Below are 23,018 nucleotides of genomic sequence, written 5' to 3' on the forward strand. Positions count from 1 at the left end.
AGGCCTGGCTCACAGTTGGCGTTCCAATTTATCCTAAAGGTGTTCGATGGGGTTGAGGTCAGGGCTCTATGCAGGCCAGTCATGTTCTTCCACACCAATCTCGACAAACCATTTATGTATGGACCTCGCTTTGTGCATGGGGGCACTGTCATGCTGAAACAGGAAAGGGCCTTCTCCAAACTGTTGCCACAAAGATGGAAGCACAGAATCATCTAGAATGTAATTGTATGCTGTAGCATTAAGAATTCCCTTCACTGGAACTAAGGGGCCTAGCCCGAACCATGAAAAACAGCCCTATACCATTATTCCTCCTCCACAAAACTTTACAGTTGGCACTATGCATTCGGGCAGGTAGCGTTCTCCTGGAATCCGTCAAACCCAGATTAGTCCGTCAGACTGCCAGATGGTGAAGCGTGATTCATCCCTCCAGAGAACGTGTTTCCACTGCTCGAGTGTCCAATGGCGGCGAGCTTTACACCACTCCAGCCGACACTTGGCATTGCGCATGGTGATCTTAGGTTTGTGTGCGGCTGCTCGGCCATGGAAACCCATTTCATGAAGCTCCCAACGAACAGTTATTGTGTTGACGTTGCTTCCAGAGGCAGTTTGGAACTCGGTAGTGAGTGTTGCAACTGAGGACAGACTATTTTTACGCGCTACACGCTTCAGCACTCGCCGGTCCCGTTCTGTGATCTTGTGTGGCCTACCACCACGCGGCTGAGCCGTTGTTGCTCCTAGACGTTTCCACTTCACAATAACAGCCCTTCAGTTGACCGCGGCAGCTCTAGCATGTCAGAAATTTGACGAACTGACTTGTTTGGAAAGGTGGCATGAATTTTATTCACCTGTCAGCAACAGATGTGGCTGAAATAGCCGAATCCACTAATGACGGGGTGTCCACATACTTTTGTATATATAGTTTATTATGAGGCATGTCTTACCTTGCTTCAAAGTAACCTAGCCAAAATCCAACCAAACGTGCAGGCAAGTATTTTATAAAAGACTTCCATTTGCCATTGAAACCAGTAGCCTTTTTCTCTCATGTTCTATTGGTTTTCAAATCAACTTTCTTTCACTGTCCAGTAGCCAAAGGCACAATCCTAGTCATATTAGTAACCCATGCTAGTTGTTGCATCTTTAGATCTCCCCTCTTTCTACATTTCTAACTGATATTCTGTCAGATGAAAATCGCTCACAATGGTGTTTTTCCGCTAATTGCATTATGGAACGAACATGCGGGTGTAGTCTACTGCCTTGTGCGCTTTGCTGTGCTTATAATGTGAAGAAATAATAGTTTACCAACATTTTATGCTAAACGTTCTGATCTGTTGCATGAGCCTCATTGCTTTTTATTGTTTTTTTGGATGTAGCCTAAACCTCATGGTTGTATGAATTTGGAATCTATCGTCCCACAACTGTCCCAGAGTCAGTTTGGAATAGGCTTTCTTTCTCGCACAGAACAACAAGCTGACCAATAGAATAGGGGTATAGTGGATTCAAATAGGCTAGTGATTTTGCTGTTTGTTACTCGTCTTGTTGGCTGAGGAAAAGTAAATGTGGGCAGTTATTCTAACATAGGCGGCACGTGGGTTTCACATTTGGGGAAGCTAATTTTTACCATAAAAATGCACCTTTATAATAAAGCATTCCATGCATACACACATTTTCAGACTTATGTAAGGAAGCCTACTATTCCTTATGTGATGATTAAATTGGATAGTCATCATTTAGGCTAACAATATAACTATATTGACTTCTATTTACAGCAATAGCCTTTTGTTTTCCCAACCTGTTTTTCCACTATTGTATTTTTAAATATTGCAATATGCCTGGATGGGTCTCGCTGCTTTTCACTGACAGTCGCAACTCAGCAATCATTTATTTGGTATTTGCCGCACACTATTCCCAAATACAAGCATTTCAATTCACCCGCAATAACATCTGCAAAATATGTGTATGTGACCAATAAAATTTGATTTGATTTGTGGGCCCTTCCGACTGTAGGCTGTGCGATTTAAAACAATCCAGAGATCCACAGAATGATCCTCTGTGGACAAACGATGCTTTCTGGTGTAGTAGCCTATTTTGAATTATTTTCTTTATTTCTGTATAGACAGGAGTAAGCTTATTAGGATATATAATTTAGGCAATGTAATTCAATTTACTTTAGGGAAAGCTTAGCTTCCCCTAGCCTTATGGACGTGCCACCTATGTATTCTAAGATCTTCAAATTGCTCATCGAAATTCGGTAAGAATGACGCACGCCGTTGCATCCGAGTTGAATGTTCTGTTAAGATGAATTACCATAAAATAAATGTGATTTCAGTCATTCTGAGACCCATGGGTGGGCACCCTAATCAGGTTACGCAACCAATGCATATTGGTCCAGTAAATTGAATAAATGTCAGTTAAATTAAAACACTGCCGCTCAAATGTCCAGCACCACATTTTCCTAACAGAAACCCTGCAGTCAAGATGCTCTCTATGGTGCAGCTGTAGAAGTTTTTGAGGATCCGAGTGCCCATGCTATATCTTTTCAGCCTCCTGAGGGGGAAGAGGCGCTGTTGTGTACTCTTCACAACTGTGTGGACCATGTTCATTCCTTAGTGATGTGGATACCGAGGAACCTGAAGCTCTCAACCCACTCCACTACAGCCCCATCAACGAGGATGGGGGCGTGCTTGCCCCTCCGTTTCCTGTAGTCCACGATCAGATCCTTTGTCTTGCTGAAGTTGAGGGAGAAGTTGTTGTCCTGGCGCCACACTGCCAGGTCTCTGACCTCCTCCCTATAGACTGCCTCATCGTCAGTTGTAGAGCAGTAGAGCACACTAGAATAGAGTATAATGTACTCTACTGAACATATTTACAATAATAGCCGTGTGTAGAATAATACCCAAAAATATAAAAGGAGGATATTGTATATTTTACTGTGGAATTGCCCTAAACACACACCCATAGAGTGATGTGATGCGATGCTGACTAATGGAAAATAATTTCTAAATGTTCCTTCACCATCAATTTAGCTGTGATGTCTTGCTGTCATCATGGAGAATGTGTGGGCTTATAGCTAACAATCTCTGGGAGAGAGACACTGGGGGATCCAGAAGCAGAGAGGCCATTCTGTCTGTGTGTCTGTATGTGTAAGGGGAGTGTGGGAGGGGTTGAGATGGGGCAAGGCCAGTTTGAAACGCTAACAGTTAGCAACTACACCAGTCATTTCAACACTGCACAGGCAAGCCTGGTCTCTTTATGCCCTCAGATGTGTTGCAATCCTAGATGTTTTGGTTATACTATAAACACTCACGTCACGCACACAGTCATTCACACACAGACACACACACACGTCAGAAATTATTTACATTTTGAGAAAAAAGGTTTGCCATATCCACATGAAGTTGAGCAAGAAAGTCAACCAGATTTTACCATCAATTCAAAATGAGGTCTTTCCATGACGTCAATATATACAGTGGGGGGAAAAAAGTATTTAGTCAGCCACCAATTGTGCAACTTCTCCCACTTTAATTTTCATCATAGGTACACGTCAACTATGACAGACAAAATGAGAAAAAAATGCCAGAAAATCACATTGTAGGATTTTTAATGAATTTATTTGCAAATTATGGTGGAAAATAAGTATTTGGTCAATAACAAAGGTTTCTCAGTACTTTGTTATATACCCTTAGATGGCAATGACACAGGTCAAACGTTTTCTGTAAGTCTTCACAAGGTTTTCACACGCTGTTGCTGGTATTTTGGCCCATTCCTCCATGCAGATCTCCTCTAGAGCTGTGATGTTTTGGGGCTGTCGGTGGGCAACACGGACTTTCAACTCCCTCCAAAGATTTTCTATGGGGTTGAGATCTGGAGACTGGCTAGGCCACTCCAGGACCTTGAAATGCTTCTTACGAAGCCACTCCTTCGTTGCCCGGGCGGTGTGTTTGGGATCATTGTCATGCTGAAAGACCCAGCCACGTTTCATCTTCAATGCCCTTGCTGATGGGAGGAGGTTTTCACTCAAAATCTCACGATACATGGCCCCATTCATTCTTTCCTTTACACGGATCAGTCGTCCTGGTCCCTTTGCAGAAAAACAGCCCCAAAGCATGATGTTTCCACCCCCATGCTTCACAGTAGGTATGGTGTTCTTTGGATGCAACTCAGCATTATTTGTCCTCCAAACACGACGAGTTGAGTTTTTACCAAAAAGTTATATTTTGGTTTCATCTGACCATATGACATTCTCCCAATCCTCTTCTGGATCATCCAAATGCACTCTAGCAAACTTCAGACGGGCCTGGACATTTACTGGCTTAAGAAGGGGGACACGTCTGGAACTGCAGGATTTGTGTCCCTGGCGGCGTAGTGTGTTACTGATGGTAGGCTTTGTTACTTTGGTCCCAGCTCTCTGCAGGTCATTCACTAGGTCCCCCCGTATGGTTCTGGGATTTTTGCTCACCGTTCTTGTGATCATTTTGACCCCACGGGGTGAGATCTTGCGTGGAGCCCCAGATCGAGGGGGATTATCAGTGGTCTTGTATGTCTTCCATTTCCTAATAATTGCTCAAACAGTTGATTTCTTCAAACCAAGCTGCTTACCTATTGCAGATTCAGTCTTACCAGCCTGGTGCAGGTCTACAATTTTGTTTCTGGTGTCCTTTGACAGCTCTTTGGTCTTGGCCATAGTGGAGTATGGCATGTGACTGTTTGAGGTTGTGGACAGGTGTCTTTTATACTGATAACAAGTTCAAACAGGTGCCATTAATACAGGTAACGAGTGGAGGACAGAGGAGCCTCTTAAAGAAGAAGTTACAGGTCTGTGAGAGCCAGAAATCTTGCTTGTTTGTAGGTGACCAAATACTTATTTTCCAATATAATTTGCAAATAAATTCATTAAAAATCCTACAATGTGATTTTCTGTATTTTCTGCACCAGGCTGGGAAGACTGAATCTGCAATAGGTAAGCAGCTTGGTTTGAAGAAATCAACTGTGGGAGCAATTATTAGGAAATGGAAGACATACAAGACCACTGATCATCTCCCTCGATCTGGGGCTCCACGCAAGATCTCACCCCGTGGGGTCAAAATTATCACAAGAACGGTGAGCAAAAATCCCAGAACCACACGGGGGGACCTAGTGAATGACCTGCAGAGAGCTGGGACCAAAGTAACAAAGCCTACCATCAGTAACACACTACGCCGCCAGGGACACAAATCCTGCAGTGCCAGACGTGTCCCCCTTCTTAAGCCAGTAAATGTCCAGGCCCGTCTGAAGTTTGCTAGAGTGCATTTGGATGATCCAGAAGAGGATTGGGAGAATGTCATATGGTCAGATGAAACCAAAATATAACTTTTTGGTAAAAACTCAACTCGTCGTGTTTGGAGGACAAATAATGCTGAGTTGCATCCAAAGAACACCATACCTACTGTGAAGCATGGGGGTGGAAACATCATGCTTTGGGGCTGTTTTTCTGCAAAGGGACCAGGACGACTGATCCGTGTAAAGGAAAGAATGAATGGGGCCATGTATCGTGAGATTTTGAGTGAAACCTCCTCCCATCAGCAAGGGCATTGAAGATGAAACGTGGCTGGGTCTTTCAGCATGACAATGATCCCAAACACACCGCCCGGGCAACGAAGGAGTGGCTTCGTAAGAAGCATTTCAAGGTCCTGGAGTGGCCTAGCCAGTCTCCAGATCTCAACCCCATAGAAAATCTTTGGAGGGAGTTGAAAGTCTGTGTTGCCCACCGACAGCCCCAAAACATCACAGCTCTAGAGGAGATCTGCATGGAGGAATGGGCCAAAATTGTACGTTTGCCCACTGACAAAGAAATGATCAGTCTATAATTGTAATGGTAGGTTTATTTGAACAGTGAGAGACAGAATAACAACAAAAAAATCCGGAGAAACACATGTAAAAAAATTTATAAAGTTATTTGCATTTTAATGAGGGATAAGTATTTGACCCCTCTCAATCAGAAAGATTTCTGGCTCCCAGGTGTCTTTTATACAGGTAACGAGCTGAGATTAGGAGCACACTCTTAAAGGGAGTGCTCCTAATCTCAGCTTGTTACCTGTATAAAAGACACCTGTCCACAGAAGCAATCAATCAATCAGATTCCAAACTCTCCACCATGGCCAAGACCAAAGACCTCTCCAAGGATGTCAGGGACAAGATTGTAGACCTACACAAGGCTGGAATGGACTACAAGACCATCGCCAAGCAGCTTGGTGAGAAGGTGACAACAGTTGGTGCGATTATTCGCAAATGGAAGAAACACAAAAGACTGTCAATCTCCCTCGGCCTGGGGCTCAATGCAAGATCTCACCTCGTGGAGTTGCAATGATCATGAGAACGGTGAGAAATCAGCCCAGAAATACACGGGAGGATCTTGTCAATGATCTCAAGGCAGCTGGGACCATAGTCACCAAGAAAACAATTGGTAACACACTACGCCGTGAAGGACTGAAATCCTGCAGCGCCCGCAAGGTCCCCCTGCTCAAGAAAGCACATATACAGGGCCGTCTGAAGTTTGCCAATGAACATCTGAATGATTGAGAGGAGAACTCGGTGAAAGTGTTGTGGTCAGATGACACCAAAATCGAGCTCTTTGGCATCAACTCAACTCGCCGTGTTTGGAGGAGGAGGAATGCTGCCTATGACCCCAAGAACACCATCCCCACCGTCAAACATGGAGGTGGAAACATTATGCTTTGGGGGTGTTTTTCTGCTAAGGGGACAGGACAACTTCACAGCTTCAAAGGGACGATGGACGGGGCCATGTACTGTCAAATCTTGGGTGAGAACCTCCTTCCCTCAGCCAGGGCATTGAAAATGGGTTGTGGATGGGTATTCCAGCATGACAATGACCCAAAACACACGGCCAAGGCAACAAAGGAGTGGCTCAAGAAGAAGCATATTAAGGTCCTGGAATGCCTAGCCAGTCTCCAGACCTTAATCCCATAGAAAATCTGTGGAGGGAGCTGAAGGTTCGAGTTGCCAAACGTCAGGCTCGAATCCTTAATGACTTGGAGAAGATCTGCAAAGAGGAGTGGGACAAAATCCCTCCTGAGATGTGTGCAAACCTGGTGGCCAACTACAAGAAACGTCTGACCTCTGATTGTCAACAAGGGTTTTGCAGAGGGGTCAAATACTTATTTCCCTCATTAAAATGCAAATCAATTCAAATCAATGTGTTTTATTGGATTTTTTTGTTGTTATTCTGTCTCTCAATGTTCAAATAAACCTACCATTAAAATTATAGACTGATCATGTCTTTGTCAGTGGGCAAATGTACAAAATCAACAGGGGATCAAATACTTTTCCCCCTCACTGTATATACAGTATCTCACAAAAGTGAGTACACCCCTCACATTTTTGTAAATTTGAGTATATCTTTTCATGTGACAACACTGAAGAAATGACACTTTGCTACAATGTAAAGTAGTGAGTGTACAGCTTGTATAACAGTGTAAATTTGCTGTCCCCTCAAAATAACTCAACACACAGCCATTCATGTCTAAACCACTGGCAACAAAAGTGAGTACACCACTAAGTGAAAATGTCAAAATTGGGCCCAATTAGCCATTTTCCCTCCCCAGTGTCATGTGACTCATTAGTGTTACAAGGTCTCAGGTGTGAATGGGGAGCAGGTGTGTTAAATTTGGTGTCATCGCTCTCACACTCCCTCATACTGGTCACTGGAAGTTCAACATGGCACCTCATGGCAAAGAACTCTCTGAGGATCTGAAAAAATGAATTGTTGATCTACATAAAGATGGCCTGGGCTATAAGAAGATCGCCAAGACCCTGAAACTGAGCTGCAGCACGGTGGCCAAGACTATACAGCGGTTTAACAGGACATGTTCCACTCAGAACAGGCCTCGCCATGGTAGATCAAAAAAGTTGAGTGCACATGCTCAACGTCATATCCAGAGGTTGTCTTTGGGAAATAGACATATGAGTGCTGCCAGCATTGCTGCAGAGGTTGAAGGGGTGGGGGGTCAGCATGTCAGTGCTCAGACCATACGCTGCACACTGCATCAAATTGGTCTGCATGGCTGTCGTCCCAGAAGGAAGCTTCTTCTAAAGATGATGCACAAGAAAGCCCGCAAACAATTTGCTGAAGACAAGCAGACTAAGGACATGGATTACTGGAACCATGTCCTGTGGTCTGATGAGACCAAGATAAACTTATTTGGTTCAGATGGTGTCAAGTGTGTGTGGCGGCAACCAGGTGAGGAGTACAAAGACAAGTGTGTCTTGCCTACAGTCAAGCATGGTGGTGGGAGTGTCATGGTCTGGGGCTGCATGAGTGCTGCCGGCACTGGGGAGCTACAGTTCATTGAGGGAACCATGAATGCCAACATGTACTGTGACATACTGAAGCAGAGCATGATCCCCTCCCTTCGGAGACTGGGCCGCAGGGCAGTATTCCAACAGGATAACGACCCCAAACACACCTCCAAGACGACCACTGCCTTGCTAAAGAAGCTGAGGGTAAAGGTGATGGACTGGCCAAACATGTCTCCAGACCTAAACCCTATTGAGCATCTGTGGGGCATCCTCAAACGGAAGGTGGAGGAGTGCAAGGTCTCTAACATCCACCAGCTCCGTGATGTCGTCATGGAGGAGTGGAAGAGGACTCCAGTGGCAACCTGTGAAGCTCTGGTGAACTCCATGACCAAGAGGGTTAAGGCAGTGCTGGAAAATGATGGTGGCCATACAAAATATTGACACTTTGGGCCCAATTTGGACATTTTCATGTATATATGAAAAAGTATTTGCCCACTTTCAGATTAAATTTTTTTGCATATTTTTGATACTGAAAATCTAATATTAGATAAAAGGGAACCTGAGTTTCCAAATAACAAAACAGTCTGATACTTATTTTATTTATACAATTATCAAAGTTATGCAACACCCAATTCCAGTAATTGCCCCCTTACACTCAATAACTGGTTGTGCCACCTTTAGCTGCAATGACTGCAACCAAATGCTTCCTGTGGTTGTTGATGAGTCTCTCACATCGCTGTGGAGGAATTCTGGGCCACTCTTGCATGCAGAACTGCTTTAACTCAGCGACATTTGTGGGTTTTCAAGCATGAACTGCTTGTTTCAAGTCCTGCCACAATATCTCACAACATCTGGACTTTGACTAGGTCATTCCAACACTTCAAATGAGTTGCTCTTTAGCCATTTTCATGTAGACTTCATTGGGTGTTTTGGATCATTGTCTTGCTGCATGACCCAGCTGCGCTTCAGCTTCAGCTCACAAACGGATGGCCTGACATTATCCTGTAGAATTATCTGATACAGAGCAGAATTCATGGTTCCTTCTATTAAGGCAAGTCATCCAGGTCCTAGGCAGCAAAGCATCCCCAAACCATCACACTACCACCACCATGCTTGACCGTTGGTATGAGGTGCTTACTGTGGAGTGCAATGTTTGGTTTTCGCCAGGCATAATGGGACATTGTTTATTAAATAAATGAAATAAGTATGTAATTGTTGTGTTACTTGTTCCCTCAGGTTCCCTTGATCTAATATTAGGTTTTGGTTGAAGATCTGATAACGTTCAGTATAAAACATTTGCAAAAGTTGAGAAAATTAGAAAGGGGGCAAATACTTTTTCACAGTGCCTTCAGAAAGTATTCATACCCCTTGACTTATTCCACATTTTGTTGTTATTTTCACTCTGTCATTTAGGTGATTATTGTGGAGTCACTGCAATGTTGTTGATCCATCCTCAGTTTTCTCCTATCACAGCCATTAAACTCTAGTTGTTTTAAAAATTACCAATGGCCTCATGGTGACATCCCTAAGCAGTTTCCTTCTTGTCCTGAAGCTCAGTTCAGAAAAATCCCTGGTCCTTTAATAATGTTTACATACTGTTTTACTAATTTCATATGTATATACTGTATTCTACTGTATTCTAGTCAATGCCACTCTGACATTGCTCGTCCTAATATTTATATATTTCTTAATTCCATTCATTTTGATTTGTGTGTATTGTTGTGAATTGTTAGATACTACTACACTGTTGGAGCTAGAAACACAAGCATTTCGCTACACCTGCAATAACATCTGCTAAATATGTCTATGCGACCAATAAAATTTCATTTGATTTGAGGGCTATTGTAAACGGGCTATAAAATCCTTCATAAAATCTAACTCCTTAAGAGGAATTGTATAGAATTCGTGAGAATAAATACTGGTGAACAGGTGCAGTGACCCCAGTGTTTTACTCCTGGTGGGGGGGGGGGGTCACTTCATTTACAGTGCCCCTGCGCTGGTCCAGGTGACACCCCTCCAATTAAGCCCCCGTTTTCAATATGGTCAGCCATGATGTACACAAATAGAGAGAAGCCCACCACAAACAGAACCCTGCCCGGGGTGGAGCAGGCAAAGAAAAGAGCCCCATCCATTTCATCACAGGCGGAGTACGCTGCTTATTCGTACCCCCAGACAGACGTGCCACGTGGTTCAGCGAGAGAAGAAAGGATATGCGTGTCCCCCTCCCGTTTTACCCTCACACACGCAGAGGGGCTACCCAGATCTCAGAAATAGCAAAATAACCCATATTCCAAGACATCTGTTCTCAAACGCAAATTATTGTTAAACAATAGGGCCAATTGAACTGATCTGAAAACTATGGAAAAGTGAGAGGCACAGTGAAGACCTATTCTCAACCAGCCATGTTGTGAATTTCTGCTATGGTGTGGATGTTGCACTCTTGAGGGGTAATCCAAAGGGTACAGGAGGCAGAATGGTCAATCTACACATAACAAACACACACTCCTCTAGTCCCCAAAATTCATCCCCTATCTTCATAGATACATCCCCTATCTTCATAAAGATAGCCCATTTAGCAGACAGGACATGCTAACGCCCATCCCCATTAACCCTTCATAAGCTGCTACCCACTAGGCTAACAACTACTAACAGACTACAGAAAACCGTTTAAAAGAGTGGGCCTCAATCAACACAAGTTAATTTTCAGCCAAAAGCCATTAATTCACTTTACAGGGGGAAAAGCTTAACACTTGCTTGTAAGATAACTCTGCGGAGTACCGAACTGGTACCGACGAAACTGCCGTATCTACTTGTAGAATAGCAATGCTCGTCATTGGCCGGGAACTTGACTTTGAGCCAGTCAGAGAGCACTAGTCTCCACGTGGGGGAGCCGACAGAAATGGGGTGAAATGGTGCCGGAGGAGATAGCTGCCGTTTTACAGGCTCCTAACCAAATGTGCTATTGTGTGTGTTTTTTTTGCGTTATTTGTAACTTATTTTGTACATAATAATGTTTCTGCCACCGTCTCTTATGACCGAAAACAGCTTCTGGATATCAGGACAGCGATTACTCACCTTGTACTGGACGAAGATTTTATCTTTAACTAGTCGGACGCAAAGGATTTACTTCAGACACCTGACAACGCCCAAATCCCCGTCAATCGCAGGAGAACGAGATGGAGACATTGGGGACGTAGGTCGGGGTGCCGTGTAAGGATCATGTTAGAATCATCTTTGGCAGCAATTACAGCTGTGAGTATTTCTGGGTAAGTCTAAGAACTTTTCACACCTGGTTTGTACAATATATCCTAATTATTATTTTCAAAATTCTTCAAGCTCGGTCTAATTGGTTGTTGATCATTGCTAGACAACCATTTTCAAGTATTGCCATAGATTTTCAAGCCAATTTAAGTCAAAGCTGTAACTCAGACAATTAGGAACATTCACTGTCTTCCTGGTAAGCAACTCCAGTGTAGATTTGGCCTTGTGTTTTAGGTTATTGTCCTGCTGAAAGGTGAATTCATCTCCCAGTGTCTGGTGGAAAGCAGACTGAACAAGGTTTTGTACAGGCTTCCTTCTTTTCACTCTGTCAATTAGGTTAGTATTGTGGAGTAACTACAATGTTGTTGATCTATCCTCAGTTTTCTCTTATCACAGCCATTCAACTCTGTAACTGTTTTAAAGTCATCATTGGCCTCATGGTGAAATCCCTGAGCGGTTTCCTTCCTCTACGGCAACTGAGTTAGGAAGGACGCCTGTATCTTTGAAGTGACTGGGTGCATTAATACACCATCCAAAGTGTAATGAATAACTTCACCATGCTCAAAGGGATATTTAATGTCTGCTTTTTTTATTTTACCCATCTACCAATAGGTGCCCTTCTTTGTGAGGCATTGGAAAAACTCCCTGGTCTTTGTGGTTGAATCTGTGTTTGAAAAGCACTGCTCGACTGAGGGACCTTACAGATAATCGTATAAGTTGGGTACAGAGATGAGGTAGTCATTCAAAAATCATGTTAAACACTATTCGTCAACACAGAGTGAGTCCATGCAACTTATTATGTGACTTGTTAAGCAAATGTCTACCCCTGAACTTATTTAGGCTTACTATAACAAATGTGTTTTAATTAATTTGTAAAATATTTTGAAAAACATAATTCCACTTAATAATTTAATTAACTTGCCATTAGTCATACTGCCAGTGCCAGTTCGCTTGCTAGCTAAAGGTAGCTAAATGGTTAGCATCAGCACTTTGTACATATTATTTTTAATGCAAAACACATAATTGAGGCTGTTTTCGCTCTATCTTGAAAACTTGACTGCTGACATATACAATTCCTAAGAATTGTGTAACATATACTTTTTTTTTGCTTAGTGTCCCTTTAAGTTTGTCAGAAATAACTCAGGTAGTAGAGATGCATTTAATGGACAGCTGATGTGTATCCATGCAATGTTGCAATCAATTGACAAAGGATGATCACCTCCTCACACACGTTATACCTACAGTGTATCCGCTACACACTAATGTCTGTGTGTGTGTGTGTGTGTGTGTGTGTGTGTGTATTGACCCACACGACCAGCACTACGATATCCACAGTAAGGGACAGAGGGCATGTTAGGGTAAAGATCCTTATGGTCCCACTAACAGATCCCTCTCCCCTTCACCTGCCTTCAAAGACTGCACACCCTGCAGGCTATCAGCACAACATTCCAAGGACTGTTTCCTCTCTTTAAACAACAACCCTGCCCTGAGGAGGTTTAGCCACTGAACAAACCATACGACCCAGGCAGGAACAAACAAAGTGCTGCACGTGCCAGCTAAGCACAATCCATAAGTCCCAGGCCAACATGTCAGCAGAACATATAGCCTAAGTCCCCTTCTTATAGCCCACACACTGTAAACCATGACCACAATGTACACACGACACACTGTGTGTGTGTGTGTGTGTGTGTGTGTGTGTGTGTGTGTATACACCTGGTTGCGACTACACACCATGACATTCCAGCTATTGATTATCTCCTTGCCCCTTGGTACTTTAACAACACAAGTCACCTGAGCAGGCTATTAGCCTACACCCCCCAAAAAAACTGCTCAGAAAAACTGGTAACATAGCCTAAATATATTGGCTATGAGTAAACAACATTTACAAAGTAAACAACCCGTTTTGTTTACTTACTTTTTACATTTTTATGAAAATGCCAAATGACTGAAAGGCTTGGTTACACATTATGCAACATAAGCCTGGCTACGTTGCTACGTTACTACAAGCGTACCTGCTTGGCTACAACGTAACAATATACATTCGCGGACTGCCACAAAGCTAGTCGATGTATGCAGCTGTAGAGCGGTCACATCATCATAAAAGCTTCACTAGTGTAGCGTATTTATGTAGACAACACTGCGAGGAAACATACTATGAGTTCTCGTTCATCAATTAAAGTGCCATGTTGTATCAATAAATGGACTATAAGATAGATAAGGTAAACAATGCTGTGTTTAGCATCATGTAAGGCATGCGCCTAACGTTACATCTACAATGTAAACAGGAATGAGAAACGCTCGTCAAAATAAAAAGCTGCCGCCAAATTCGATTTTGGCCTAATTCGATTTTGTAAGGTTTAGGAAATGAACATGACGATGAATGTCTACTGTAGCCTATCTGAATCACATAATTGCATCCATAAAAGGTGTTGTGATCAACATAGCCTCGAAATCCAAATATGAAAAAGGCATTCCCATGAGTAATACAATACATATGAAATGGCGTGTACCATCGAAATCATTTAATTATTAAATAAATACAAATGTGTTTAGAAATGAGGGAGAAACGTAGTGCGCAAGTTAAACTAATTGCATTGAGATCGCTCCTTTCTTTCAGGTTTCCAGCTAGTTTACCCAAGCATTAAACAGTGGCAGGCTATCCTCGGGGGCACCCAACATTGCGAAATAACATAAATATAAACCATGATATCCTATCTACAAAACCAAAAACGTTTGAAAATTCATGCTGTGCTCGACAGCAGGTTTTCAAAGCTGTTCATGCAGACAAAAATGGAGCTGACATCTTGCCAAGCTGGTAGAGCCAGTATAGGCACCATAACCGAAGCCCTTTTTGTTGGCACGCGATAGAAAGCCACCACCACAGCGAAGATCATTTGCGATTCATCCCCCTGTGCGCAATCAATCGGTTCACAACCGACAATAAACCCTCACTATCATACTATCCCACGCATCGGAGAATAAGAGAAATAACGCTTAGATACCTTATTACATCGGTAGAATCGTTCTCAATTTACCATCCTCTTGCTCATCTCACAACCTTCGGGACGCCATGTTGCAAGCTTGTGACGTTGGGCTTTCTCACCCCTGACCCAAATTTGAATAGAAGCCAAACAAGAGCGGAGGAAAGGGAGAAAACATCGGGCTCTTTCCTCCTCGGGGTGTTACATGGCGGTTTGCGGAGTGTCGGATTTTTCAACACGAAGCTCCTTCGCAATGTAGCTCGGCGTAGCCTAATAACGTTTCCCATATGCAGACGATAGGATACTGTGAACCTGGTCTAGGCGTATCACCCACCATGGTGCAAAACGCTACTTTGTATCACATCTGTCGATTTGTAGTCATACCTTGATTAGCAATACAAGTCTTCTATTTCTCACACTAAGGCCGTAGACAACTTACATTAGGCAATTTCATACTTTTGTGTTTTGTAATTGTTTGTAGGCCTAATTGCAAATTAACCCTACATGCTCCAAAACTCAAACGTAACATACATGTGTAATAACACGTTAATAGTGTTATATTGACTGGGCATGATTAGTAGGCCTATAAAGTATCCAATAGATCAATGCATATTGTCATCATGGTTGGTTTAAATTAGGTTATTTTCAATTTCAGGGGAACCGTGGAAGGCCTTGTGGGCAATTTCATACAACAAGACATATGCGAATGAACACTTGGGATTAGGAGACCGCTCTGTGGAGTGTATGGTTTAATTTCCTTATCACTATTGGGATATTGTAGGCCTGCAGCCATTAATTATATCAGGTCGTAGACTAGGCCCACATAATGATAGCCGACTAAACTCAACTCCACGATTTAAGATGGTTGAGCGTGACTGGAGCTCCGACGTCACATTAAATTATGTTTTTATCACAAACTACTGATTTCAGCACCCAGAGAATAGCCCGTAATTACACAAAACAATGACTAACATAACGACCGCCGAAATAGGCCTATAATAAAATATAATATCAATGGCATTTGTAATTGGCAATCTACAGTTTCCGCCTAATCTAACATTGTGACACTTTGCTTTGATTTTGCATGGTGTTTTGAATAGTGTTGTCATTGAGTATTTAGTCTGTAAAGTGTCCCTTACAAAACATTTTAGCCAAGAATGGAGATCCCTAGCACCAGATGTTCTAAACGGAAGTGAGGTAATCTATTGGCCTCACCTCGTAGCACACATCAAATGGCAATCAAATGAGTCTGAAGTTATTTTGGAGCGAGTTAAGTAATTCCATTTTTTATTTCATTAACAAGACCCGTGTAAATGTAATATGTTATTATTCAAATGAAAACAAAACTACTGAATTATTCGTTAATTTATTCATTCTCTCTGGTAAATTTTACATACACAAAAACAAATATTTGAAATCTGTCCCCAAATGCAATATATTTTCACTTGAAATCTAATATTTAATAAAATCTCTAGAATTAGTCAATAACAACAACAACAAAAAGTATTCTTACAACTCTGTCATTTGTTTTATACAATTGGTTTCATACAACTTTTATACAATTGGTTCCCGAGTGGCGCAGCGGTCTAAGGCACTGCATCACAGTGTTTTTGTGGCGTCACTACAGACTCCCTGGTTCGATTCCAGGCTGTATCACAACCCGCCATGACTGGGAGTCCCATAGGGCGGCGCACAATTGGGACAGCGTCGGCCGTGTTTGGCCGGTGAAGGCCTTCATTGTAAATACGAATTTGTTCTTAACTGACTTGCCTGGTTAAATAAAAATAAATTGTAAGCCCTGGCCTTATTTTATTTTATTTGAGGTGCTTTAACTTTTGAAACTGTTGTCTAGTGATTTACATTTCTTGTTTTTGTTTATTTGTTTTATTTGAATGTTATTTTATGTTTCTTTTTTTTTTGGGGGGGGGGGGGGGGGGGTTATTGTATTGTAATTTGAAATGTAATTTTAAAAAAATATTAATTTTAATTAATCATATTAATTAATAAAATTGCCACTTCGGATTACTGTAAGCACCCTGGAATTTTTTTCATTGCGCCACACTGAACACAAAACTGACATTGCTGCTTGAAATAAGTGATTGCTTAGAATAGCTGCAGACATTTCATCATTTTAGTCCTAGTTTATGACCTGTCAAGGTATTGTAGCCTAAAGAAAAAATAAGCTACTTTTAAGGATTTTAATGTTGGAAGGTGCCGCAATAGACTAGTAGGCCAACAGTTAGGTGATGTCATTGTGGGAGTAGCCTAGTGAACAGGACCTTTCATGCGTTGTGCGAATAATTCATGGCCATATGGGATAGTTCACATTCCACGGATGGCTCAAGGAGCAGGCCCAGCCCATTTTATGGCTCGGTGCCAAGGAGCTCTCCTGACACTCTGCGGTTGCTATTAAAACTGCATCGAACAATATAGTCCCACGACCGAAGCACTGACGACAGGACACGACCTCCTGTCGGAGTAGTTTCCTAAAACAATTGAGGAAGATAATGATGATAAAGAGAGTGAATATGATTGCATTCACCTGGATACGGCTGATGGACTCCGCTGGTGCCAATATGATATGCTACTGTTTGCTCAATTGGGAGTTGAGTAGAAACAGATTAGATTATTTTCTTTGTCTTCTCTTTTCAACAATAGCCATTTGCTTACTAAACTGTTTTTCCTAGATTGTATTTTGAAATATTGCCATAGACCTAGGCCTATTTAACTGCTTTTCACTGACCACTGCAACTCAATAATCAGCTATTTGGTGGGCTCAGTGGTGGAAAAAGTACCCAGTTGCCATACTTGAGTAAAAGTAAAGATACCTTAATAGAAAATGACTCAAGTAAAAGTGAAAGTCACTCAGTAAAATACTACTTGAGTATAAGTCTAAAAGTATTTGGTTTTAAATATACTTAAGTATCAAAAGTACATATAATCGCTAAAATATAATTAAGCATCAAAAGGAAAAGTATTATTCATTTCAAATTCCTTATATTAAGCAAACCAGAAGGCACAATATATATATATTTTAACTTATGGATAGCCAGGGGGCACACTCCAACACAGAGACATCAGATCAGAGGCAGTAGGGATGACCAATGATGTTCTCTTGATACTTGTGTGAATTGGACCATTTTCCTGTCTTGCTAAGCATTCCAAATGTAACTAGTACTTTTGGGTGTCAGGGAAAATGTATGGAGTAAAAAGTACACTATTTTCTTTAGGAATGTAGTGAAGTAAAAGTAAAAGTTGTCAAAAAAATAAATAGTAAATTAAAGTACAGATACCCCAAAAAACTAATTAAGTGGTACTTTAAACTATTTTTACTTAAGTACCTTACACCACTGGGTAGGTTATTTGCAGCAAGCGCTTCCAAAATTGCATGCTTAAAATAATCCACAGCTAATTTTTTTAAAGAAGCTAATGCTCTCTGCTGTAGTATTTTGAAGGATTGTATTTATTTATGCATAGGTACGAGTAATCATATAGCTCATTTAGGCAAATTTAATTACATTTACTTTAGGGGAAGCTTATCTTCCTTTAGCCTATTGGACGTGCTGCCTATGCCGACATCAATGTGAAGGTAACCGGTGCATAAAACAGCTGGCTTTGAGGCTTACAAGGCCGAGTTCAAATGCAGACATCAAATTCAAAGCAATCGGCGCACTGCCTAAACGGCTGACCTGCAAAGCAAACTGTTTGGTGATGGAAAGGCAGGCAGGCTGGCAGCGTCTCTCCGAGTGATGCTCCACATGGTCCTAAAGCAAGCCATCCAACCAATACCATAAATAGCCTTGCATTTTAATTTGGATTGGAATGTTTTTAGTCTACTTTTTTGTAGCCTACTTTTACATTTTTAGTCGTGAGCGCCATACTCAACTGAGGCCTTTTAGCCTTTTAGATCACAATGAATAAAATTGGAAAGGGGAGAGCTGATCCTAGATCAGCACTCCTATTCCAAGAAGCTGATAGGCCTAAAACATGCAGAAACCAAGGGGATTGCAAAATCACAGACTCAATATTATCAATAGGCCTATCTTCATTTTTAGATAGGCTATGCTAAACCCATTTGACTTATAGACTATGATTAGAGGAATTATGTTCAATAATTGCGATATTTCATCTTCAAACATGTAAAATGGATATGTACATGAGAATAGTCATAGAAGTGAGCTTATTAAAATGATAAACAATGTTATCCTTGTAGCCGTTTTCATTATGAGAACTATATACCCGCCCAGTTACAATGTAGTAAAATCAAATGTTGGGCCTGTTGAGGCCAATTATATGACTTTTAGAATTCTAGTAACAGACCAATCTGCTATGGACCCATAGTAAGAATACGTCTTCATTTAGATTAACTAGGCCTATGGCATTCTTATGGAATTTTACATTGTAATGAATGCGACAAGTTTCTAGTTCTCTGTTTTATGCAATGTTATCCTATTAACTGTTTTAATATTATTTTAAATCCGCTAACATCCATTTTACATGTTTGAAGATGAAATATTGTCAAGACTTCCTCCAAAGCTGCCTCCTCTCCTTGTTCGGACAGGCTTCGGCGTTCATCGTCACCGGCCTTCTAGCCACTGCCGCTCCTCAACTCATCATTCCATTTGTTTTGTCTTGTTTATTACACACACCTGGTTCATATCCCCTCATCATTACGTGTATGAGTGTTCCCTCTGCCCCCTTGTCTTTGTGTGTGATTGTTTATTGTGGAGGTTACTATAGCTCGGTGGAGCTATATTGTATTTTGTATTGCTGGGATATTCACCCATGTGCCTTGATGTTTTCCAGTGTGCCGTATTTCCACACTGGAGTGTTTTACGCATTGCTGCGTACCGCTGTGTTACGGAATAAACCATTTATTCTGTGATTTACCCTCCTGCGCCTGACTCCTTCTAAATCACTCACCACAGAATCACACACCTGAACATGGAGTCAGCAGGAGCAGAGAACATGCCTGGAGTTGTGGAGCGGGTCCGAGAGCACTCCAACATGCTAGCCAGCTTGGGAGAAGCGATGGATCGGGTTCTCCAGGTCGTCCAACGCCTGGAGAGGAGAGGACCCGACACTTCGGGACCAGCTGAGCGACCGGATCTAGCCACCCACACCCCAGCGCCCAGAGTGATTCACCTATCATGACTGAGGGAGTACGATGGGACAGCGGCCCATTGCCAGGGATTCCTCCTGCAGCTGGACCTCTATTCTTCGACTATCAGCAGGAGAATATGTCCACCCTCGTTTCCTGCCTCTCGGGGAAAGCCCTGGAGAGGGCCAATGTGGTCTGGAGTGAAGGAGGAGATGCGTTGGACAACTACGGGGCGTTCGCTCGCTTCTTTGGGCAGTCTTCATTCACCCCCCCGAAGGAAGAGAGGCAGTAGTCCACCTGAGGCAGGGGATGAGGACCGCGCAGGACTTTGCCCTGGAGTTTCGAACTCTAGTGGCTGGGTCCGGGTGGAATGAGCAGGCCCTCATCGACCACTTCAGGTGCAGCCTGCGAAAGGATGTCCGAAGGGAGCTAGACTGCCGGGACATCACATTGACTTTCAACCAGCTGGTGGACATGGCCATCCTGTTGGACAACCTGCTAGCTTCAAGAGGACGTCCTGGATGTGGCCTGACCGTTTCACCCCCCTTCAACCCAGATTCCGTTCTGATGGAGCTGGGTGGTGCAGCCATCCGGGACAAAGGAGGATGACAGCTCCAGTGTCACTCTTGTGGCAGGAGAGGACATTCTGCTGCACGCTGTTGTCAGGGTTCTTCCGGGTCTGGAGGCGGCAGGCAGGGCACTCTCACGTCACCCCAGGTAGCGCAAACCCACACTCGTTCAGAGCCCTCTGCTGCGCACTTTACCATACATGTCCACTTCCCTGATTACATGGTAGTTCCCCAGTGTAAGGCGCTGGTCGATTCATGCGCAGCTGGGAACTTTATGGACAGGTCATTAGCTCATAGTCTAGGTATTACATTGGTTCCCCTATCCATTCCACTGCCCATCAACACACTTGACAGTCGACCATTAGGGTCAGAGTTCGTTAGGGAGGTTACAGCACCAGTCACAATGGTTACGCAAGAGACCCATAGAGAGTAAGTCACCTTTTTATTATTGAGTCTCCTGATTTCCCTGTTTTGCTGGGTCTTCCCTGGTTAGCACTACACAACCCCACCTTTTCATGGCCGCAGAGGGTTCTCACGGGGTGGTCGCGAGAGTGTCAGGGTAGGTGTCTAGCTGTTTCTGTTGGTGCAACCACGGTGGAAAGTACAGACACTACCTCCACCGTGCACATGACCCCCGAATACCTCGATTTGGTGCACGCATTTTCCAAAACGCAGGCGACCAAATTACCACCTCATTGGGCGGGGGATTGCGCAATAAACCTCTGAGTAGACGCTGTGCCTCCCAGGAGTCATGTATATCCCCTGTCGCAGGCTGAAACGGAGGCGATGGAGACATACGTCTCCGAGTCCCTGTGCCAGGGGTTCATACGTCCCTCCACTTCGCCCGCCTCCTCAAGTTTCTTTTTTGTGAAGAAGAAAGACGGAGGTCTGCACACTTGCATTGATTACCAAGCACTTAACAAGGGGACAATTCGTTATAGTTATCCTCTACCCCTCATTCCATCTGTAATCAAGTAAATGCATGGGGCACGCTTCTTCACAAAATTAGACCTCCGGAGTGCATACAACCTGGTGCGTGTCCGAGAAGGGGTCGAGTGGAAAACAGCGTTCAGCACAACCACGGGGCATTACGAATACCTGGTGTTGCCGTACGGTTTGATGAATGCTCCATCAGTCTTCCAGTCCTTTGTGAACGAGGTGTTTCGGGACATGCTTGGTCGCGGTGTAGTAGTCTACATCGATGACATTCTGGTGTATTCCGCTACGCTCGCCGAGCCTGTGTCCCTGGTTCGCAAAGTGCTGGGCCGACTTTTGGAACGTGACCTTTATGCCAAGGCAGAAAAGTGTCTGTTTTTCCAACAGTCCATCTCTTTCCTCGGATACCGCATCAACACCTCAGCTGTGGAGATGGAGGGAGATTGCATTTCAGCCGTGCGTAATTGGCCGACTCCAACCACGGTAAAGGAGGTGCAGCGCTTTATTGGCTTTGCCAACTACTATCTGAGGTTTATCCGGGGCTTTGGCAAGGTCGAAGCTCCCATCACCTCTCTGTTGAAGGGTGGGCCGTCCCGGCTCTGCTGGTCTGCTGAGGCTGACAGGGCTTTCAGTAACCTGAGGGCTCTGTTCACCTCAGCCCTGGTACTGGCCCATCCCGACCCATCATTACCGTTCGCAGTGGAGGTGGATGCGTCCTAGGTAGGGATAGGCGCTGTCCTATCTCAACGCTCGGGCACACCACCCAAGCTCTTTCCCTGTGCCTTCTTCTCCAAGAAGCTCAGCCCTGCGGAGCAGAACTACAACGTTGGTGATCGGGAGATGTTGGCTGTTGTGGAGGCACTGGCTCGAGGGGGTGATACACCCTTTCCTCGTCTGGACTGACCACCGTAACCTGGAGTACATCCGGGCAGAGAGGAGGCTGAACCCTCGTCAGGCCAGGTGGGCCCTGTTCTTCACCCGGTTTGATTTTACACTGTCCTACATACCGGGTACCAAGAACGTGAAGGCAGACGTACTGTCAGGGCTGTACGACACAGAGGAGAGGCCCATAGACAACAGCCCCATACTCCCGGCCTCCTGCATTGTGGCGCCGGTGGTGTGGGCGGTGGACGCGGACATAGATCGGGCATTACGCACAGAGCCATCTCCACCTCAGTGCCCAGCTGGGCTGCGGTACGTGCCGTCTCGAAGCACATTAAAGTCCTGGAGTGGCCTAGCCAGTCTCCAGACCTTAATCCCATAGAAAATCTGTGGAGGGAGCTGAAGGTTCGAGTTGCCAAACGTCAGCCTCGAAACCTTGATGACTTGGAGAAGATCTGCAAAGAGGAGTGGGACAAAATCCCTCCTGAGATGTGTGCAAACCTGGTGGCCAACTACAAGAAACGTCTGACCTCTGTGATTGCCAACAAGGGTTTTTCCACCAAGTACTAAGTCATGTTTTGCAGAGGGGTCAAATACTTATTTCCCTCATTAAAATGCAAATAAATGTATAACATTTTTGACATGCATTTTTGACATTTTTGACAACACTCATACAGCGGATTTTTATGTTGTTATTCTGTCTCTCACTGTTCAAATAAACCTACCATTAAAATGATAGACTGATCATTTCTTTGTCAGTGGGCAAACGTACAAAATCAACAGGGGATCAAATACTTTATTCCCTCACTTTCCCTATGTTTCAAGAAGACCTCAATAGTCCCTGTGCCCAAGAATGCCAAAGTAACCTGTCTAAATGACTATCACCCCGTAGCACTCACAACTGTAGCCATTAAATGCTTTGAAAGGCTGGTCATGGCTCACATTAACACCATCATCCCAGACACCGTGGACCCACTCCAATTCGCATACCGCCCC

General features: G+C 43.6%; 1 protein-coding gene across 3 annotated transcripts in view; it reads right to left on the bottom strand.

Moving 5' to 3' along the window:
- LOC311141628 (hypermethylated in cancer 2 protein-like) overlaps positions 1–14,629 on the bottom strand; it is a 73,178-nt gene extending 58,549 nt beyond the window's left edge. The window contains exon 1 of one of the 3 annotated variants that reach the window (XM_084177017.1): positions 14,556–14,629. The gene's annotated coding sequence lies outside the window, so the exon portion shown is untranslated. The remainder of the gene's footprint in view (positions 1–14,555) is intronic. The other 2 variants (XM_084177019.1, XM_084177018.1) reach the window with 2 other exon arrangements.
- Between the last annotated feature and the right edge of the window lie 8,389 nt (positions 14,630–23,018).

This window comes from Coregonus lavaretus, assembly GCF_964263955.1.
Source record: "Coregonus lavaretus genome assembly, chromosome: 14".
NCBI classification, from domain to species: domain Eukaryota; kingdom Metazoa; phylum Chordata; class Actinopteri; order Salmoniformes; family Salmonidae; genus Coregonus; species Coregonus lavaretus.